This window comes from Pristiophorus japonicus, chromosome 10, assembly GCF_044704955.1.
Source record: "Pristiophorus japonicus isolate sPriJap1 chromosome 10, sPriJap1.hap1, whole genome shotgun sequence".
NCBI classification, from domain to species: domain Eukaryota; kingdom Metazoa; phylum Chordata; class Chondrichthyes; family Pristiophoridae; genus Pristiophorus; species Pristiophorus japonicus.
This window is the reverse complement of record NC_091986.1, coordinates 85,458,411-85,480,183: the sequence shown is the minus strand read 5'-3', so window position 1 is coordinate 85,480,183 and position 21,773 is coordinate 85,458,411.

Below are 21,773 nucleotides of genomic sequence, written 5' to 3'. Positions count from 1 at the left end.
AGCCATAAACAAAATATTTGTTTAACTGGTCCGCCATTTCTTTGTTCACTATTATAAATTCACCTGAATCTGACTGCAAGGGACTGACTAATCTTCACTAATTTTTTTTTCTTCACATATCTATAGAAGCTTTTGTAGTCATTTTTTATGTTCCCAGCAAGCTTCCTCTCATACTCTATCTTCCCCCTCCTAATTAAACCCTTTGTCCTCCTCTGCTGAATTATAAAATTATCCAAGTCCTCGGGTTTGCTGCTTTTTCTGGCCAATTTATATGCCTCTTCCTTGGATTTAACAATATCTTTAACTTCCCTTGTTAGCCCCGGTTGAACCTCCTTCCCTGTTTTATTTTTTACTCCAGACGGGGATGTACAATTGTTGAAATTCATCCATATGATCTTTAAATGTTTGCCATTGCCTATCCACCATCAACCCTTTAAGTATCACTCGCCCTTCTATTCTAGCCAATTTACGTTTTATACTATCGAAGTTACCTTTCCTTAAGTTCAGGACCCTAGTCTCTGAATTAACTGTGTCACTCTCCCTCTTAATAAAGAATTCTACCGTATTATGGTCACTCTTCCCCAAGGGGCCTCGCACAACAAGATTGCTAATTAGTCCTTTCTCATTACACATCACCCAGTCTAGGATGGCCAGCTCCCTAGTTGGTTCCTCAACATATTGGTCTTGAAAACCATCCCTAATACACTCCAGGAAATCCTCCTCCACCGCATTACTACCAGTTTGATTAGCCCAATCAATATGTAGATTAAAGTCGCCCATGATAACTGCTGTACCTTTATTACACCCATCCCTAATTTCTTGTTTGATGCTGTCCCCAACCTCACTACTACTGTTTGGTGGTCTGTACACAAATCCCACTCACGTTTTCTGCCCTTTGGTATTCCGTAGCTCCACCCATGCTGATTCCACATCATCCAAGCTAATGTCCTTCCTTACTATTGTGTTAATTTCTTCTTTAACCAGCTACGCCACCCCACCTCCCTTTCCTTTCTGTCTATCCTTCCTGAATGTTGAATACCCCTGGATGTTGAGTTCCCAGCCTTGGTCACACTGGAGCCATGTCTCCGTGATGACAAATACATCATATCCGTTAACAGCTATCTGCGCAGTTAATTCGTCCACTTTATTATGAATACTCCTCGCATTGAGGCACAGAGCCTTCAGGCTTGACTTTTTAACATACTTTGCCCCTTTCGAATTTTGCTGTAATGTGGCCCTTTTTGCTTTTTGCCTTGGGTTTCTCCGCCCTCCACTTTTACTTTTCTTTTTTCTATATTTTGCTTCTGCCCCCATTCTACATCCCTCTGTCTCCCTGCATAGGTTCCCATCCCCCTGCTATATTCGTTTAACCCCTCCCCAACAGCACTAGCAAACACTCCCCCGAGGACATTGGTTCTGGTCCTGCCCAGGTGCAGACCGTCCAGTTTGTATTGGTCCCACCTGCCCCAGAACCGGTTCCAATGCCCCAGGAATTTGAATCCCTCCCTTCTGCACCACTCCTCAAGCCACGTTTTCTTCTGAGCTATCCTGCGATTCCTACTCTGACTAGCACGTGGCACTGGTAGCAATCCTGAGATTACTACTTTTGAGGTCCTACTTTTTAATTTAGCTCCTAGCTCCCTAAATTCGTCTTGTAGGACCTCATCCCATTTTTTACCTATATTGTTGGTGCCTATATGCATCACGACAACTGGCTGTTCACCTTCCTCCTTCAAAATGTCCTGCAGCCGCTCCGAGACATTCTTGACCCTTACACCAGGGAGGCAACATACCATCCTGGAGTCTATCTATTCCCCTTACAATAGAATCCCCTGCCACTATAGCTCTCCCACTCTTTTTCTGCCCTCCTGTGCAGAAAAGCCACCCACGGTGCCATGAACTTGGCTGCTGCTGCTCTCCCCTAATGACTCATCCCCCTCAACAGTACCCAAAGCGGTGTATCTGTTTTGCAGGGGGATGACCGCAGCGGACCTCTGCACTACCTTCCTTCCACTGCTCTTCCTCTTCGTCACCCATCGCCTATCTGGCTGTGTAACCTTTACCTGCGGTGTGACCAACTCACTAATCGTGCTATTCACGACATCCTCAGCATCGCGGATGCTCCAGAGTAAATCCACCCGCAGCTCCAGTTCCGCAATGCGGTCTGTCAGGTGCTGCAGCCGGATACACTTCCCGCACATGTAGTCGTCAGGGACACTGGAAGCGTCCCTCACTTCCCACATAGCAAAGGAGGAGCATGATGTGTATCCGAGCTCTCCTGCCATGACTTAACCCTTAGATTAACTTAATTTGGCGACGACAAGGTAGATTGAAAAAATAGATTAAAGGAATGACAGGAGATAATAAGTGCCTAGAATTTAAAGAAATATTACATAAGTAAAATACATTCCATTGAGAAACAAAAACTACACAAGAAAAGTAATCCATCCGTGGCTAACTAAAAAAGTTATGGATAGCGTTATATTGAAAAAAGAAGCTTATAATGTTGCGAAGAATAGTAGTAAGCCTGAGGATTGGGAGAGTTTCAGAAACCAGCAGAGTGACCAAAAAATTTATTAAAAGGTAAAAAATAGACTGAAAGAAAACTAGCAAGAAATATCAAAACAGATTGTAAGAGCTTCTACAAGTATGTAAAAAGGAAGAGAGTAGCAAAAGTAAACATTGGTCCCTTCGAGGCTGAGGCAGGAGAAATTATTCTGGGAAATATGAAAATGGCTGAAACGTTAAACAAATATTTTGTATTTGTACCTGCAGAAGACGCAAAAAGCATAGCTAAAATGGTGGGAAACCAAGGGTTTAATGAGGGTGAGAAACTTAATGTAATTGATATAAGTAGAGAAAAAATACTGGAGAAACTAATGGGACTAAAAGCCACCAAATCCTCTGGATCTGACAGTCGACATCCTAGGGTTCTAAAAGAGGTGGCTGCAGAGATAGTGGATGCATTGGTTTTGATCTTTCATAATTCCACAGATTCTAGAATGGTGCCAGCGGATTGAAAGGTAGCAAATGTAACACCACTATTCAAGAAAGGAGGGAGAGAACCAACAGAGAACTATAGGCCAGTTAGCCTGATATCAGTTGTTGGGAAAATGCTGGAATCCATTGCTAAGGAAATGGTTTCAGAGCACTTAGAAAATCATAACATGATTAGACAGAGTCAACATGCTTTTATGAAAGGGAAATCATGTTTGACAAATTTATTAGAGATTTTTGAGGATGTCACTAGCAGGGTAGATAAAGAGGAACCAGTGGAAGTAATATATTTGGATTTCCAAAAGACATTTGATGAAGCCCCACATAAAAGGTTATCACACAAGATAAAGATCATGTGATTGGAGGTAATGTATGAGCATGGATAGAGGATTGGTTAACGGACAGAAAACAGAGAGTAAGGATAAACAGGTCTTTTTCAGGTTGGCAGGCAGTAACAAGGATCAGTGATGGAGCCTCAGCGATTTACCATCTATATTAATGAGCTAGATGAAGGGATCACGTGTAATGTATCCAAGTTTGCTGATGATACAAAGCTAGGTGGGACAATAAGCTATGAGTCTGCAAAGTGTCTGCAAAGGGATATAGATAGACTAAGTGAGTGGGCAGTTAGGTGGTAGATGGAGTATAATGTAGGGAAATATGAGGTTATTCACTTTGGTAGGAAGAATAGATAAACAGAATATTTTTTAAATGTGAGAAACTTTTAAATTTTGGTGTTCAGAGAGATTTGAGTGTCCTTATGCAAGAAACACAGAAAATAGCATGAAAGTACAGCAAACAATAAGATAGGCAAATGGCATGTTGTCCTTTATTGCAAGGGGGTTTCAATGTAAGAGTAAAGGTGGTAGAAATTGCCTTTTGCCGGAAACGGGGCACACCTACCGTTTATGAAGCATTCTGACTGCCACAATGGATGCGGCGGCCAATATGGCAAAATTCTGCTCCTCAGGGTTTTTTTTCATTTTACACACAGTGCACTGATAGCAAAAGATGTCGGGGGCACCAGCCTGTGATGGCGCTGCTCTAGCGGGGCAATTTCGGGTAAGTGAAAATTTTGCAAGGGCAATTTTGTGAGCTGGTCACCACCAGACGGTAAGGAGTCGGCGCTTGCATGTCACGGAGGGAAAATTGGCGGAGTGGTCCCGGGCAACGTTCTGCTCCTGAGGAAGGGAAATTTCTAAAATGGTGGCCCCTCCACGGAGAGTCGGCGGCCATAACACACCGCCCCATGGCCGCCGCATTCCGGCGGTCAGAGGCCTTATCGAAAGGGATAATTTAGGCCCCTGGAAGTCTTGCTACAATTGTACAGGGCCTTGGTGAGACGACACCTGGTGTACTGTGCACAGTTTTGGTCTCCTTATCTAAGGAAGAATAAACATTCCTTGGAGGCGGTGCAACAAAGGTTCACTAGATTGATTCCTGGGATGAGAGGACTGCCTTATGATGAGAGAGTGTGTAGAATGGGCCTAAACTCTCTGGAGTTTAGAAAAATGAGTGATGATCTCATTGAAACATACAAGATTCTGAAGGGGATTGACAGGGTAGATGCTGCGAGGTTGTTTCCCCTAGCTGCAGTGTCTAGAACTTGGGAGCACAGTCTCAGGATAAGGGGTAGGCCATTGAAGACAGAGATGAAGAGGAATTTCTTCACTCAGAGTGTTGTGAATCTTTGGAATTCTCTGCCACAGAGGGCTGTGGATGCTGAATCTCTGAATATATACAAGGCTGAGATAGATAGATTTTTGGAGTCTAGGGGAATAAAAGGATATGGAGATCAAGTGGGAAAGTAGAGTTGAGGTCTATGATCAGCCATGATATTGAATGGTGGAGCAGGCTTGAGAGGCTGTATGGCCCACTCCTGCTCCTATTTCTTATGTTATGTTCTTATCCCTTTTCCTGGCTCTAAATATATATATATTTCCCCTTTAATTCAGCTTTAGCTGCTCTGTTCGATATGGTCAAGATTATTTTCTGTTGTGACTTATGGCTTCCTGCTGCTAGGTACTCTTCTGTGGTATGCCTTGTGCATCAGTCGCATATATCTTATAACACAAACACAGTAGAATTACAGCTAAACTGAAGGATAAGTTGTCTTTTTTCCATAACATCAGCAGTCCTGGCTGGATCATTTTAACTTGAGTGACTTTCTAATGCCCACTGCAGGGAGAATTATTCGCTATACTGCTACCTGAAAACGTATGGACCCAAGGCAAAGAATTGAAAAAAACGCAGAGAAACATCATCCCCTAAAATTGACTTCCAAAATTTTCCTCCAACCCCTCTGCTACCAATGACAGCTGCCCACCTTTGCACTGCCAGATGGAAGAGGTGCTAGGCGGACTGCGGCACTGGGAGACAGGCAGGAATAATGGTGAGGACAGCTGGGTAGGTCTTTTTACTATGTCAGCTGATTCCCACCCTTTCCCATAAACATTCCTTGTAGCAGGGCTAGAGTTCACTTTGGATGGTCTGCACTTGGTGGCCAGTGCCTTTAATCTGCTGCAGTGAGGGCATTGCTGCAGCAGCACAGCATCTCTGTTCCCCTTGCAGTGACGGACCCCAGTGCGAAGCAGAGATACCACTAGGTGTCTACCCTGCATACTGATCCTGACCCAGGAAAATGGGATGGCGCCATTGTGAGCTTTGGACTGGTGTGCTTTGACCCATTCCAAAACGCAATTCCATCCTTGAGAAAATCTCCCCTCCCCAATTTGTTAATTTATTCGGTCATGTGATGTGGATTCGCTGCCAAGTCCAGCCTTTTTTGCCCATCCCGAATTGCCATTGAGAAGGTGCTGGTAAGCCACCTTATACAACTGAGTGGCTTGCTAGGCCATTTCAGAGGGCAGTTAAGATTCAACATATAGGCTAGACCAGGTAAGGGTGGCAGATTTCCTTCCCAGATGGTTTTTTACAACAATCCAGTAGTTTCATGGTCACCATAACTAATACTAGCTTTTTATTCCAGATTTTTAAAAATTGAATTAACTGAATTTACCCAGCTGTCATGGTGGGATTTCAACTCATGTCCCCAGATCATTAGAACATAAGAACATAAAAGTATAAGACATAGGAACAGGAGTAGGCCATTTGGCCCCTTGAGCCTGCTCTGCCATTTATTGGCTGATCTGATCTTGACCTCAACTCCACTTCCCTTGCCCGCTGCCCATAACCCTTGACTCCTTTATCATTCAAAAATCTGTTTATCTCCATCTTAAATATATTCAATGACCCAGCCTCCACTGCTCTCTGGAGTAGAGAAATCCAAAGATTCATGACCCTCTGAGACACAAAATTCGTCATAATTTATGTTAAAAATGGGTGACCCCTTATTCTGAAACTATGCCCCCTAGTTCTAGATTCTCCCTTGTGGGTGAAACATCCTCGCTGCATCTACCCAGTCAAGCTCCCTAAGAATCTTATACGTTTCAATAAGATCACCTTTCATTCTTCTAAACTCCAATGATTATAAGCTCAACCTTTCTTCATAAGACAACCACTTCATCTCAGGAATCAATCTCGTCAACTCTCTCTGAACTGCCTCCAATGCAAGTATATCCCTCCTTAAATAATGAGACCAAAACTGTACACAGTACTCCAGGTGTGGTCTCACCAACACCCAGTACAGTTGTAGCAGGGCTTCCCTACTTTTATCATCATCATCATCATAGGCAGTTCCTCGGAATCGAGGAAGACTTGCTTCCACTCTTAAAATGAGTCCTTAAATGGCTGAACAGTCCATTACGAGAACCACAGTCCCTGTCACAGGTGAGACAGATGGCCGTTGAGCGAATGGATGGGTGGGACAGGTTTGCTGCATGCTCTTTCCGCTGCCTGCGCTTGATTTCTGCATGCTCTCGGCGATGAGACTTGAATTGCTCAGCGCCCTCCCGGATGCACTTCCTCCACTTAGGGCAGTCTTTGGCTAGGGACTCTCAGGTATCAGTGGGGATGTTGCACTTTATCAGGGAGGCTTTGAGGGTGTCCTTGTAACGTTTCCTCTGCCCACCTTTGGCTCATTTGCCGTGGATGAGTTCCGAGTAGAGCGCTTGCTTTGGAATTCTCGTGTCTGGCATGTGGACAATGTGGCCTGACCAGCGGGGCTGATCAAGTGTGGTCAGTGCTTCAATGCTGGGGATGTTGGCCTGGTCGAGGATGCTAATGTTGGTGAATCTGACCTCCCAGGGGATTTGTAGGATCTTGCGGAGACATCATTGGTGGTATTTCTCCAGCGACTTGAGGTGTCTACTGTACATGGTCCATAGTCGTTGTAGTTACTGAGGTGTACTATGAAAGCATGGGCCTTATGCTAAACATCAGCAAAACAAACTTCCTCCACCAGCCTGTCCTCGCCGCACAGCACTGCCCCCAGTTATCAAGATCCACTGCGCGACCCTGGACAACGTGGATCATTTCCCATACCTCAGGAGCCTCTTATCAACAAGAGCAGACATTGACGACAAGATTCAACACGGCCTCCCGTGTGCCAGTGCAGCCTTCGGCCGCCTGAGGAAGAGAGTTTTTGAAGTCCAGGCCCTTAAAACTGCCACCAAGTTCATGGACTACAGGGCTGTAGTAACACCCGCCCTCCTGTATTGCTCAGAGTCATAGATCATGTACAGTAGACACCTACTTTTATATGCCATTCCCCTTGCAACAAAGTCCAACATTCCATTTGCCTTCCAAATTACTTGCTGTACATGCATACTAACTTTTTATATTTCATGTACAAGGAGCCCCAGATCCCGCTGTACCACAGCATTTTGTAATCTCTTTTTGTTGTATATGCAGACTATGGATGTATTCTCTATGTAGTCATTGTGAGATTGCATAAGATGGAGACTTGTTTACCTGATGTACTTTCAATAAGGTTTACACTGTGTATATGCTGGCACCACTAGAAGGTGCACGTGGTGGAGACCGGGGGTTTCCTGCCCTGGTGGCAGGGCCCTGTATAAAAGGATGCACACCATGCTTGTTGAGCACTCTGAAGTTTGGAATAAAGGACCAAGGTCACTACTGCTTAAGTACAACACATTGCCTTGTGGAGTCATTCATAAGTACATTATAGCCAGAATAAGGACTTTCAGGCGATCATGCCTACCTTTGGCACACTAAAAGACATCACAGAGGGTGATGATTGGAATGCCTTCACAGAAAAACTCGAGCAATATTTTGTGGCAAACGACCTAGCGGGGAAACGGACACATTGGCGGAGAAGCGCAAGGCTATACTGCTGACCAGTTGTGGACCCGAGGTCTACCGCTTCGTCAGGGACTAGCTGGCACCCACGAAGGCCAAGGATAAGACATACGATGAGCTGACTGAACTAATTCGCGACCAACTTAAACCAAAAGAGAGCATCCTCACGGCCAGGCACAGATTCTAAACGCACCACAGACCTGAGGCCCAGGAGATTGCAAAATAACTGCCGACCTCAGGAGACTTGCGGCACCGTGTGATTTTAGCACACACCTCAACGAAGCATTGCGAGATATCTTCGTTATAGGAATTGGCCATGAGGGCCTCCTTCACAAGCTATTATCTGCCGACACCACAGTCAACCTGCAGAAAGCCATCAGCATCAGTCAGGCATTCATGACCTCGACATGCAGCACCAAGAAAATCATTCATCCTGTGGACTCAAACCTGGCAAGTACTGTACACAGAATGGTGCCTTTCACAGGCAGAGAGCACAGACCTCAGAGTTCCAGAACTCAGAGTCCGCCGAGGGGTGCTAATCGAGTCGCACCATGCTGGCATTGCAGAGGAAACCATAGGGCTCACCAGTGTCGGTTTGTGGAATACATATGCAAAGCCTGTAACACGAAGGGCCACCTCCAACGCATGTGTAAAAGAAATACGATTCACCATCTAGCAGAGGACTCGGGAGATGACTTTGAATCCAGCAGGGAGTATGATGATTTGGCCAGAGAGGCAGCTCAGCCCCAAGAAGAAGTGTATGGAGCGTATAGCTGCACCACCGATTGTCCTCCAGTGAAGATGGAAGTCGAGATAAACAACGTTCCAGTCTTCATGGAAGTAGACACGGGAGCGAGCTAGTCAGTGATGAGCCAGGATGCCTTCGAGAGGCTATGGAATGAAAAATGACCCGAGCTGGTTCTAGTACAGGAAAAGTTGTGCACCTACACCAAGGAGCCGATCCCAGTCCTTGGTAGTGCAGATGTAAGTGCAATCCATAATGGCGTGGTGCATAAGTTACCTCTGTGGATTGTTGCAGGTGATGTTGCTAGTGGTGATGGGGAAAATCCAGTGGAAATGGGAAGATCTCTTCACTCCAGCAATCGATGTCCCCCGATCAGAGGCAGAGCAAAACCTCACCTTCGCTTGGGCCAGGCACCAGAGAACAGACCAACGCAGCACCTGAGGCACAAATCGTCCATCACGACTGTGTGGCAATGATCCGATCGGAACGATCCAAAAAAATCTTCCCGGCTCCAGTGGCAGGACTCCCAGGGAGGAAGATCGAATTCACCGGTACCCTTCCAGCGTTTGTGACAGAATCGCGGGAGAGAAGGATCAAGGCAGTCGACCTCAAAGAACGAGGCAAGATGGCGTTCCTGCTGCGTGGCTGAAAAAAAAGATGGCCGCGGCAATATCACGAGGTGCAACACTGAGTGTCCAACAAAGGATCTGATTGGGGTAAAGCCAGCAGGGTTCTCTTAAAGGAGACCTGCAACCAACTGAACTTAAAGAGACATTGTATGCATGGCAATCAATGTAACGAATCGATTAAATTTTGAACAGAATGTTGTTGTGAGATGTCGGTACCAGTCCTAATGTAAAGAGCACAATGTTGTTGCGAAATGTAGGGAATAGAGTGTCCCCAAGAGCAGCCAGCGAGTGAATTTGGGAGGGTAAAGGCCCTGAGCCTGATACTCTGCCCCAAGTCTATCCCACGCTGCACGCACCCGATGGCACTATTCGCCACGGACCCGGAAACGAAAACGGCGCTGTCAGTCGCCGTTGCCCACCACCCGGATGGAGATGGCGCTGCCCCCAGACCCAGTCGCTACCTTGGCCATGTCTGGGAGCGTAAGGTCAGAACCAACGAGCTCCTCAAAAGGGACCGGGGTTCCCAACCCCATTAGAGAGCGGGCAGAAGACTCTGCAGTCCTCAAAGGAGGGCAGGGAGGCCACACACATCTGTGGCTCTGCCCACCACTAGGCAACGACAAAGGCCATGAGTCCTGCCTAGGTGAGCGAACCAAACCCACCCCGCTAGCAGGGGGTGCAGCGCCGTCATTAGACGACGAGGACCCCGCCCGGTTGTGCTGGAACTAGCATCCTCACATACCTGTACTGCTACCTCAGTACTGACCATAATTAAACTCTACAATCTACCCAATCCTGGCCCACGATCATAAAACAAAATGAAGGTAAGTCACTGAACCTAGGTGTTACGATTTAAACTATAAAAAAAAATGTTTTTTCTTTTCTTCCTTTCTTTGTACTTGCACTGTGTCTGATCCTGTAAGTTAATGTAATGGGCCTGCTGCATGATCCCACTGTGGAGAGGGAAAATGGATGTATGTAGCCATGCACACACACATGGATCACACCCAGAACCCATAGGAACCTCCACCACATCATCGAACCATCCAATCTGATAACCATTACCTAACGTTGTGGCAAAAGGACTTGGGGGTTAACAGGGAGAGAGCCAAGCCAAAGCACAGCCATGGTGCAAGGGCTATTGGCACTTAAATCTGGGGAGAGCTAAGCCAGAGCACATAGTGCAAAGGTAATTGGCACAAAGGATTTGGGGGTGAGTGATGTTGTATATGCAGACTATGGATGTACTCAATGTGTAGTCACTGTGAGATTGCATAAGATGGAGATTTGTTTACCTGATGTACGATCAATAAGGTTTACACCGTGTACATACATGCTGGCACCACTAGAGGGTGCAACTGGTGGAGATCGGGGGTTTTCTGCCCTGGTGGCAGGACACTGTATAAAAGGCTGCACACCATCCTTGTCGAGCACTCTGGAGTTTGGAATAAAGGACTAAGGTCACTACAGTTTAAATACAACACATTGCCTTGTGGAGTCATTCATAAATACATTATAGACATAACACTCCCCATTTAAATAATTTTTAAATTTTATTTTCCCTACCAAAGTGGATAGCCTCACATTTTCCAACATTATAGTCCATCTGCCAAATTTTTGCCCACTCAGCTAGCCTATCTATATCCCTTTGTAGATTCTTTGCGTCCACTTCACAACTTGCTTTTTCACCTATCTTTGTATCATTAGCAAATTTGGTTACATTACACTCGGTCCCTTGATCTAAGTCAATAATATAGATTGTAAATAGTTGAGGCCCCAGCATCGATCCCTGTGGTACCTCACTAGTTACAGTTTGCCAACCTGAAAATGACCCATTTATCCCAACTCTCTGCTTTCTGTTAGTTTGCCAATCCTTTATCCACGCTAATATATTACCTTCAAATCCATGAGCTCTTATCTTTCGCAGTAACCTTTCATGTGGCACCTTATTGAATGCCTTCTGGAAATCCAAATACACAACATCTACTGGTTCCTCTTTATCCACCCTGTTCGTTACATCCTCAAAGAGCTCCAGCAAATTTTTCGAACATGATTTCCCTTTCATATTAGTCCAGGCCTTTGGATTACTAGTCCTGTAACTTAACCACTATGCTATCGTACATGATACAAGTTATTATTAATATTGGAACTAATAGGTGATGCTTAAACCAATGTTATCCACCATAGTATGAAAATGATATTCCATATTCTGTCATGATGTGGCATTATGCACTGGCATATGAATATGTCAATTGAATTTTTTATTTTTGTTGTGCTTGTAATGCCATTCTAGTTTTTGTTTGTTTGATGATGTACCAGAAAAGCTGGAGCAAGGCAATCTTATGGCAAGCCCTTTTAGTTAGACTTGTTGTCTCACCATTCAACTCAAATTTTATTTTGGCCCTGTAAGTTGCTGGAAGTGCAAGCTGATAACAATGTGGCGAAGGCATCTGGGACCTTAGTCAATGATGGGACCAATGGTGCATCTCCTTAACCATTGAGATTGAAGGACTGAGAAATTAGCAGAGGAATAATGGAGAAAGAGGATGAATTACAGTCAAATCAGGTACTGAAAGTGAAATAAAGAGAGGGAAAGAAAGATTTGATTAAGGGAGACAGAAAAAAACAAAGGAAAGTAGAAAAAATGTAAAATTTTAAAAAATCTCAAGCAACAATTTACCATCTGTCGGAATGAGAATATACATTTTACAATAGGCTGCCAAAATTTTCCTCCAAACCCTCTGCTTCTGATTACAGCTGCCCATCCATTTCCTGACTCACCTCTGCAATGCCAGATACAAGAAGCGGTAGAGCAACTGTGACACTGGGAGACAGGTGGCATTAATGCGGAGGCCAGCAGAGTATGGTAGCATAGTGGTTATGTTACTGGACGGGTAATCCAGAAGCTTGGACTAATAATCAAGGGTTGTGAGTTCAAATCCAACCATGGCAGCTGGGAAATTTAAATTCAGTTAATGAAATAAATCTGGAATAAAAAGCTAGTGTCAGCAATAGTGATCATGAAACTACCTGATGGTTGTAAAAATCCAATTGGTTCTCTTGTGTTCTTTACGAAAGGATATCTGCCACCCTTACCTGGTAAACCTATATGTGACTCAAGACCTACAGCAATGTGGTTGACTCTTAACTGCCCTCTGAAATGGCCTTAGAAGCCACTCAGTTGTACAAAATTGCTATAAAGAAGTATCATCACATAGACTGCAGTGGTAAGGGCAATTAGGGATGGACATTAAATGCTGGCTTTGCCAGTGACGTCCACATCCCATCAACACATTTTTAAAAAGCAGCGTCAGTCTTTTTGCCACCTCACCTGATTCCCATCTCTTCCCATAAACATTCCTTGTAGCAGAGCTAGAGTTCACTTTGATTGGTCTGCACTTGGCGGCTAGTGCCTTTAATCTGCTGCAGTGAGGGCAATGCTGCAGCAGCACAGCATCTCTTTTCCCCTTGCAGTGACAGACCCAGTGCTGAGCCGAGATACCACTAGGAGTCTACCCTGCATACTTAACTGATCCTGGTGTTGGTGTGCAGTGTGAGTGTGTGTTGTATGTGTTGTGTGTGTGCGTATAAGTGTGATGTGTGTGTATGGTTTGTGGGTATGTTTGTGTCAGGTGTATGTGTGTGGTGTTCATGGGTGTGCTTGTGTCTAGTGTATAAGAACATAAGAAATAGGAGCAGGAGCAGACCCTATGGCTTCTCGAACCTGCTCCACCATTCAATAAGATCATGGCTGATCATCAACCAGCTGGAAGCCATAAATCACAACAGAAAATAATCTTGACTGGATAGAACAGAGCAGCTAAAGCTGAATTAAAGGGGAAATATATATATATATACTTAGAGCCAGGCAAAGGGATAAGAACATAAGAACATAAGAAATAGGAGCAGGAGTAGGCCATACAGCCTCTCAAGCCTGCTCCGCCATTCAATGGCTGATCATAGACCTCAACTCCACTTTCCCGCCTGATCTCCATATCCCGTTATTTCCCTAGACTCCAAAAATCTATCTATCTCAGCCTTGTATATATTCAGAGGCTCGGCAGCTACAGCCCTCTGGGGCAGAGAATTCCAAAGATTCACAATCTTCTGAGTAAAGAAATTCCTCCTCATCTGTCTTAAATGGCCTACCTCTTATCCTGAGACTGTACCCCCTAGTTCTAGACACTCCAGCTAGGGGAATCATCCTCTCAGTATCTCCCCTGTCAATATCCTTTAGAATCTTGTATGTTTCAATGAGATCACCTCGCATTCGTCTAAACTCCAAAGAGTATAGACTCATTGTACACAATCTCTCATCATAAGACAGCCCTCTCATCCCAGGAATCAATCTTGTGAACCTCCGTTCTACCGCCTCCAAGACAAGTCTATCCTTCCTTAGATAAGGAGATCAAAACTGTGCATAGTACTCCAGGTGTGGTCTCACCAAGGCCCTGTACAATTGTAGCAAGACTTCCTTACTCTTTTACTCCAACCCCCTTGCCGTAAAGGACAGCATGCTATTTGCCTTCCTTATTGCTTGCTGTATCTGCATGCTAGCTTTATGTGTTTCTTGCACAAGGACACCCATATGTGTGTGGTGTTTATGTGTACGTGTGCTTTGTCAGCAACAAATCAAAAAATAGTAGCATGGCAACATCACAGTATCTTTTACAAGCCAACTGCATCATCATTTCTCTTCCAATTCACCATCTCCTATACAACACTAACACTACATCTCCTGTACAACACTAACACCACATCTCCTCTTTGATGCATGCAATATATTCAGAAATGATAAAATAGCATTGATTTTGTTGGAAGTTTCATATATGTTCAATGCCTTATGATTGCCGCAGCTTTCTCCATACCAGCTCTACATTAACATCAAATAACGGTGGTAATGGCAGACAAGCAAAATGTTACTTGAAAACTGCTAAATTTATAGAATTCTGTTAAAAATTGTTGTTCTTTCATGTAGAAAATCATTAGTGTCATTGGTCCCCATGGATTATTAAGTCTGAAGGTCTGTTCTCTGATTGCAACACTGAAGTGGTCAAAAAAGTTAATTGATATACTTACATGTGTATCGTACAACTGTTATGTTTAGTGCAAAATAGTAATTCAGGGGACTTTGTAAACAACATTTATGTCCATAGAATAAAAATGTATAAATCACAATGAAACCGTATAAATATTCCGGTGTGTTTTGCAACGTTTCCATAGCAATTAAAATTTGAAGAGGAATAATTACTACAACGGTGTGCATTAAATAAAATGTACCAAATAAAAATCTGCATAAAACCATTGTAAGAAATGCTACGAGCCCTCTGTGCAGTAATTAAGGCGGCATGAAGTGAAGTGGTGAGATATACAAATTACATGATGAATTTTAGATGAGGAAAGAGCAGTCAAGCAAAGCTGCTGCAATATTTTCTCTGTGTGTGCCTATTAATAAATACTTTTATTGAATACCTCAAAAACACTTGCAGCCTTATGATAAGGATAGTAACAATTCAGAAGAGGTTCTGGCTTCAGAGTGGAGAGAGATACATCAAAAGGGACCTTCCAAATTGGTTACTTATTCTTTTGTATTTTCTTTCGTTGGTCCTTTGTGAAAATATGAATCCCTGTCTCCGACCCCCAAAGTCACTTTTCTCTTCCATCCCACCTTTTTATCCTTAAGGCTTTGGGTCTTGTATTGACCATGGAGACAAAGGAAAGCAACCTCTCAATCCCAAATCTCTGCACTGCATTCTCTAAAACAACAGCTCAGCAGAGTTAAGAAAATACCCCACTGATGGCCTTCCTGCTGAATATTATGCCTCCCATTGGAAGGGAAAGCCCAGGTATTCACTCAGTTTGTCTCCGAGCAATGTGGCATGATGCAATAGTCCGCAGTGCTACATGTTGGTGCTGACAATGTGTTGTGCCTTGATTCTACAGTTATCTTGCCTCCTTGGAGAGGGTAGAAGTGAGATTTACTATGCTGGTACTATGAGGTACTTCAGTTACATGGAGGGATTAGAGAAGCTGGGTTGTTCTCCTCAGAGCAGAGGTGGTTAAGGGGAGATTTAATAGAGGTGTTCAAAATTATGAGGGGTTTGACAGTGTAGATAGGGAGAAATTGTTTTCAATGGTGGGAGGGTTGGTAACCAGAGGGCACAGATTTAAGATAATTGACAAAAGAACCAGGGGATAGGTAATGAGGCAAATTTTGTTTAATGCAACAAGTTGTTATGATTTGCAATACATTGCCTGAAAGCAGATTCAATAATAACTTTCAAAATGGAATTGGATACATACTTGAAAAGGAAAAATTTGTAGGACGATGAATAAAGAGCAAGGGAGTTGGATTAATTGGATGGCTCTTCCAATCTCCTTCACTGCTCTGATTTTATGTATATCATTCCTTTTCTTGGGGTTAGAGAACCTAAAAATAACTTTCTGATTCCTTCAGTTGGTGATGACTTCTAGGACCGGATTTTCTGCGGGATTGCGACCGGGTTTTCGTCGCAATTTGACCTTCCGCAGGGAAAACCCAGTCGCAAAGCACGGGTGGGATGCTCGGGTACTTAGATTGCGTTTGTGTCTGACTTTCAGCAATCTTCCGACCTGTACACCGTGCCCAGAATAGCGACAGGTCAAACCTGTTCGTGCAGCTCTGCCAGCAATGGTAAGTATGAAAACCTGCATAAAAGATAAGTTAAATACAGAAGCACAGGAATCTACAGTGCAGAAGGAGGCCGTTTCGGCCCATTTTGTCTGTGCCAGCTGACAAAGAGCCACACGGCCCTCGGTCAGCAGCTCTGAAGGTTACATTTAAACCTATGAACAAATAACAATGGCAGAAAGGTAAAGAGCACCTAGCCCAACCAATCCACCCCACACAACTGCGACACTCCCTGCACCGCAACATTCTACACTCCACCCCAACTGGAGCCATGTGATCTCCTGGGAGAAGGAAAAAACAGATAAAAAACCCAGGCCAATTGGGGAGAAAAAAATTGGGGAAAATTCCTCTCTGACCCATCCAGGTAATTGAAGCTAGTCCAGGAGATCACTCTGGCCATATTCGATTCCCTGAAGTATTATCATTGTATCTGCAGCTGCCAACAAGAGGTTATCCAGTCTAATTCCACTCACCAGCTCTAGATCTGTAACCCTGCAGGTTACGGCACTTCAAGTGCTCATCCAAGCACCTTTTAAATGTGGTGAGAGTTTCTGCATCCACTACCCTTGCAGACAGTGAGTTCCAGACCCCCACAACCCTCTGCATGAAGAAAGCTCCCACTCAAATCCCCTCTAAACCTTACACTAACTACCTTAAAACTATGCCCCCTCATAATTGACCCTTCCACCAAGGGAAATAGGCCCTTGCTATTCACTATATCCAGGCCCCTCAAAATGTTATACATATCAATGAGGTCTCCTCTCAGCCTCCTCTGTTCCAATGCGAAAAAATCAAGCCTATCATTCTGTCCTCATAGTCAAGATTCTCCATTCCTTGCAGCATCCTAGTAAATCTCCTCTGCACCCTCTCTTGTGCAATCACGACATTCCTATAATACAGCGACCAGAACTGCACGCAGTACTCCAGTTGTGGCCTAACCAGAGTATTATACAATTTAAGCATAAACTCCCTGCTCTTGTATTCTATGCCTCGGCCAATAAAGGCAAGCATTCCATATGCCTTCTTAAACACCTTATCCACCTGGCCTGCTATTTTCAGTGATCTGTAGACAAGCACTCCAAGGTCCCTTTGTTCATCTACACTTTTAAGTGGCCTACCGTTTAATGTGTATAACCTTTCGTTATTAGCCCTCCCAAAGTGCATTACCTCACACTTTTCTGAATTAAATTCCATTTGTCACTGCTCTGCCCACCTGACCAGTAGATTGATATCCTCCAGCAGTCCATGACTTTCCTCTTCATTATCAACCACACAGCCAATTTTAGTGTCATATGTAAACTACTTAATTATATTCCCTATATTCAAATCTAGATAATTGATGTATACCACAAAGTACTGAGCCCTGCGGAACCCCACTGGAAACATCTTTGCAGTCTCAAAAACATCCATCAACCATTACACTTTGCTTCCTAACTCTAAGCCAATTTTGGATCTAATTAGCCACTTTGCCCTGGAGCCCATGGGCTTTAACCTTCGTAACCAGTTTACCATGTGGGAACTTATCAAAAGCTTTGCTAAAGTCCATATACATTACATCATCGGCACTACCCTCATCGACTCTCTTGGTTACTTCCTCAAAAAATTCAATCAGGTTAGTCAATCACAATCTTCCCTTAACAAATCCGTGCTGTCTGTCCTTAATTAATCCTTGCCTTTCTAAATATAAATTTATCCTGTTTTTCAGGATTTTTTCCAATAATTTGCCCTTAATACCTCCTCTCTCACTATGTTTATTTCATTCAGAATGTCACTTCTCCTCGATAGCAGTATCTGCATTGCCCCTTTCCTGTGTGAAAACAGATGCAAAGTATTCGTTAATAACCAGACCAACATCTTTCTCCTCCACACAAAGATTACCTTCATGGGGCTAGACTTTCCACTTTTGTGCAGATCGCCCAAAAATGGGCATTATTTCCAGCATGGGCAGTAAAAATGGATTTTGAGATCGCCGGATTATCGACCATTTTCAAAACCGTAACTTTCCATTTTTTTTAAATGGGCGATACCGCGAGCGATCTGAAATGATCGTTAGCATTACATTTTTTTGACCTTCTGCCGTGAAGTGTCGGTGTCCAAAGCAACGTCATGGCAACGCTTGTTTCCCATGTTTCAGGAGGTCAGGTGTCATCATTACATGCGCATAAGAGGAGACAGAGAGAGAGGGAGCAGAGAGGAACTGAAAGCAAGTGTGGGTATGTTGTGTGGGTGTTTGGCTGTTGTGGGAGGCAGGAGGGAGATTCATCAGCAGCAAAAAGCATACTGAGCACAAAGAACATAGTTGGCACCGAGTTTTTGTCGAAAAAATAATATTTAAAATGTAAGCAATGGAGGAGGCAACACAGCACGCTGTAGAGACTGATGCTGGAGAAAGCAGTGAGCTGGGAGAGGAACAATTTGGAGGATGAAAAAGAGCAAGGAGGTACTCAGACGAGACAAATGCCTCCCTCATGCAGGAGGTCGAGTCATGCTGCAGTCAATTGACCCAGGGAGGGCGTGGGAAGCCCACACCAAAGGTCTACCAGAAGATATGGGCTGACATAGCCGAGGTGGTCTCGTCGGCGACCAACGAGGTGCGTGAGGGCAACCAGTACCGCATGCGCTGGAACAACCTTGTTGGATCCGCCAGAGTAAGTATTACATTTATTTACATGTACATATATATTTATATAATTTTAATTGTAAGTGTAATGAGTGATTAAAATCAGATGTGATGTCTTGCACTTATACTGAAAATGTTGTACTCAATGCTTGCATTCTTGTCTTTATGTATGTCTTTAGGTAAAGAATGATAAGTTTCATAATAATCATGATTAAATCTGTCGTTTATGTGTTGTATCAATCTCTGACAGTACCTAGCAATGATATCACACAATAATCTCATGCCATGTCGTGCTATTGTTACCTTTTACAGAAGAAGCTTTCGAGGAATAGAGCCGAGCAGAGGCGAACAGGGGGCGGGCCACCAGTCATCATCGAACTCACCAACATCGAAGAGCAGGAGCTGGCACTAGTGGGGAGCCAACCTTGGTCGGCCATGCAAGCAGCAGCAGGACCTGATGTGATGCCACGTGAGTAAAGTATACAACACTGCGTGATGTAAATTCAATAGATGCCACACCCACTCATATCCGAACAATAATATATGATAGATGAATCATAAAAATGTTCTCTAAATAATGATGGCCTCATGAGAATCATTGCAATGCAGAATTTGGTGATGGTCATGAAATGTAATGTCTGTGATAATCTTGATCACGGTGGTGCTTTTGTTGTGCATATACTGTGTGTAGAGTGGGACTCACCTTGTGACCCGCATCGCTTTTCCTCTAAAAACCTCATTTATGTTCTGCAGCTCAGCCAGCAGCGCAGCCCCATGCAAGAACACCGAGCCCAGAAGGTGGGGGCGTGGGGACGGACTTGCCAGACGATCCTCCATCTGGTGCTGAGGAGCCCCGATTCTCGCCCGTGGATCTGCTGGGTCCCTTCTCAACGGATGACAGTGCCGACTTTGAGGAGTCTGCATCCCCAACCTCTATAATCCATTCGACACCAATGGCATCTAGTGCTCCTGTGGCCATTCCCACCTCCACCGTGGAGGTACCGGGCCCAAGCACCTTGCCACAGGGCACCCCAGGTGTCTTCAGGATGATGCCGACCAAGCGGAGGTTGGTTCAATGCGGCAGATCTCCTCCACGAGCGGCAGATCTGAGCGGGGACATGGTAGACTTGTCCAGGAGGAGTGTTGACATAAGTCAGCAGATCCTACAGACAATGGGGGGCATATCCCACCAGCTGGCCAGCATGTCTGCCACCATGGTGGAATACATGCTATGGATGGCGGAGGCCCTGGAGCTGATAGCCAGTAACACTGGTGTCAGAGGCCTCCCAGTGGTCTCGGAGCATGGCACTGCACCCTAAGGTGCCACACCCCCATTGCCAACGACACATGAGAGCCAGGAGGAAGATCTTGCTTCTGGCTCAGAGCACATTCCGACCTCGGGACCGTCCTTTCCTGTATCCGTCCAAGCAGCGGTTCTGCCATCATATTCCCCAATAAGGCAGCGCCTGAGGAGTTCCTTGGCTAGGCGGCTTGGAGTCAGAAGGGGAAGCGGAAGGGGTAGAGATGGTGAGGAGAAGTGTGGCGGGGGGGGGGAGGGGGAGGGAAGAAAGTGAGGTGCATGGCCACAGGTGTTGTCTTGGCAAATTTTTATGTTGTTGGGAAGTTGGGGGGAAGGGGTGAGGGAGCCTACCTTCTTGGTTTGCATTTGTGTTTTGTGTTGCTGGAAATGTTGACTATTTGAATGATGTAAATATGATCAATTTGTTGTGGGGTGGGGTTGGGTGTTTTTTACAGATATAATTATGATTTCACACAAATGTTCGGATTAAATGTTTTTTATTTAACATAACCTTGTTGCGCATTGTCTCAGATAGCTGCACCGTTACACACTGGTGATTCCTTAACATGAAATGGTATATTTAAACTTAACTTGAATCAACTTTAACTGTCACCAAGGTGATGCACACCATTGATGTATGAGCTGCACACCCAGCAGTGTTGCAGCTTTATAAATAACATCTGTGGATGACTGGAATTTAGTTTAGGTGTCTTAGTGGGGACATTTATTGTTTGGGAGCAATAGGTGTAATACTGATATTTATTGGAATGGTGCCTGTTATTTCTCAGAACTCCAGATTACATCCAAACTTCCCCGAAGTTGAAGGAGCCTTTTTAATGAAGCGATTTGTGATTTAGAAAATTACGTCCATACCGCTGTGATTAGTTCAGGTGAGAACAACGTTTTCACAGCATTTTTTTGGCAAGCAATATTGTCGGCGATATGTGTGCGAGGTGCCGAAATTAACGCTCGGCGATTTTCTGGGCATTAGTTTCGGAAAATGTGATCTTTACAACAAAAAAAAGTGGGCGGGTGGAATTATTAATTCTCAGCGTTAATAACATGTCGAAAAGCGCTGGGCGATATTATGGGCATTGGTTTCGCCCATTCTGATCTTTCCGCCCCAAAAAGGTGGGCGGGCGGTATTATTTTTTATCGGTGTTAAGTTCATGCCGAAAGTAACACTGAGCGATAAATGACCGAGAAATGGATGTTAGTTTCAATTTTGTGGCTAAATGGGCGCTATATGGGCATTATAAGATAAGAACATAAGAAATAGGAGCAGGAGTCGACCATATGGCACCTCGAGCCTGCTCCGCCATTCAATAAGATCATGGCTGATCCGATCATGGACTCAGGTCCACTTCCCTGCTCGCTCTCCATAACCCCTTATTCCCTTATCATTTAAGAAACTGTCTATTTCTGTCTTAAATTTATTCAATTTCCCAGCTTCCCAATGTCCCAGCTTCCACAGCTCTCTAAGGCAGTGAATTCCACAGATCCACAAACCTCTGAGAGAAGAAATTTCTCCTCATCTCAATTTTAAATGGGCGGCCCCTTATTCTAAGATTAGGCCCTCTAGTTCTTGT